This window comes from Gossypium hirsutum, chromosome D07 (assembly GCF_007990345.1).
Source record: "Gossypium hirsutum isolate 1008001.06 chromosome D07, Gossypium_hirsutum_v2.1, whole genome shotgun sequence".
In the NCBI taxonomy this organism is placed as follows: Eukaryota; Viridiplantae; Streptophyta; class Magnoliopsida; order Malvales; family Malvaceae; genus Gossypium; species Gossypium hirsutum.
In genome coordinates this window covers 15,348,459-15,350,469 of record NC_053443.1, presented here as the reverse complement: position 1 = coordinate 15,350,469, position 2,011 = coordinate 15,348,459, and positions in this window count along the sequence as shown.

Below are 2,011 nucleotides of genomic sequence, written 5' to 3'. Positions count from 1 at the left end.
ACAAATTAAATTAAATTGGACTTGTAATATAATGGTAAAAATGAATCAAAATAATTTAATAGAATTGTACCAAAAAAGGATGAATTTGAATCAAATCAATTGGTGCATCTCTCTTCAAACAAAAAAATGTTTATATTTATCTAATTAAAATATAAAAATTAATATTCATTGCGTTAACAGTAATTATTGCATCTTAAACCTTAATATACATGTGATAATTATTTACTTGAAGTATAAAAAATAAAAAAAAATCCATTGCTTGTCTAGTTGGTGGATTAGATTTTCATCCATGATTTAGGCAAATCCAAGATCAACCTCAAATATGCAAAGTTAGGACCTTCCTTAGGTTCAACAAGTATAAGATCTATGGAGTCTTCAATAGGAATGACTCTACCTTGACCTCCCCCTTTGGCTTAACCACCACATCTTCCTTGACCTTGGCCTTATTGCTTAAATTCAACATATTTGACTACGCCTCGACCTCTACCATGAGGTCGTAGATTTCTCCCTCCTTTGAGTTCTACGGTTGCGATGTTGGGACCACTTTTAAATATACAATATTAATATTGATATCAAACATTTATAATGTAATGCATTTATAAGATATACCACCAATTTTACCTTCTAACAAGAGGGTATGATCTTGAGAAGGTAAATGTGCTATCCATGGAAGTTGATATCACCCCCAACAATTGCAAAATAATAAGGTAGCCATTTATTTTGATTTCCACTATTCTACATGCCTTACGTGATGCCCAATATAGGCATGCTAAAATTGCAAACCCCTAATTGTATGTTCCATCAATTTCAAACTTATTTAACAATGGGAGATACATTGTATGAACTAAGTTGCTGGACCTTTTTGGCATCAGGACACCTCCAATCAACTAAAGTATATAAGCTCTAACATTATGTTGAATATCTTCAAGTATGGCATTTTGTAAGAGACGCTTGAATTGTTAGTTTAACTAGTCTAACATAGTTGGTACTTGTTTCAAATGATGCAACAATGATATGTGCTAGATTAAACTTAGAATTTACCGGTACTAGATGCCCATCCATTAAAAGGTCTGTTAGTAATGCTATATCTTCTAGCATTATTTATCCCTTTGTTGAATGGAAGATGAAAATTATGGGTCTCTAATCTCCATCATTTAACTAGAGAAAAGATGAAGGACGAAACAAAAGTAAATTTCCTAATTAGCTAGCATGATAGAAACTAGAGTATCTTAAGTGAGGAGTGATTATGTTGTTAGGCGGATTAATTTCCATATTACTTTCAAGTAGTGCTACTAGAGAACACTCCATTGTTGTTGCATTATGACCCAAGCGTCCTTCTTCGGATCTCAATAAAGGGATAAACATTATGGAGAAAAATCGAGAAGTAGAATTAAAAAAAACTTATATGTAGGATGGTATTGTAACACCCCTCACCCTATCCAATTGCCGAACCCAAGCTACGGAATGTTACCACCGATTACTTGAACGATTAAATTTGCAATAAACCAAATATCATTCCTTAGCTTAGTATGCATATGAGTCAATTCAATTCAGTCGCTCGCAATTCCTTTAAACCTCACACATTATACAGTCAAGCCCTATTATACCAACGTTTATAGAAATCTCAAACTGATTTCAAAATGTTTACACTTAAGTCTTGATATTCAAAACTAACAAATTTTCATTTTACAAAGTGGTCCTTTTTTATAACCTTTCCTCTAGCCTAATTATTTAACACCACAATTTCATGCATTCAACAATGGAAATCTCATGATTCCTTAACAGTTTTAGAAATAGACACAACTGTTAGCTAGATTGAAGTACAATGATCCCAAAAACAAAAAATCCATGTAAAACAAGCTCAAATTAGCTCACCATGCAATAGCACAAACTTGGCTGAATTTCCCTATCTCAACAAGAAAGAAAGATGGTGATGAAGAAGATGAAAGAAAATGAGTTTTTCCCTACTCCATCCACTATGCCCCAATATATATATAATCCAATTATTATA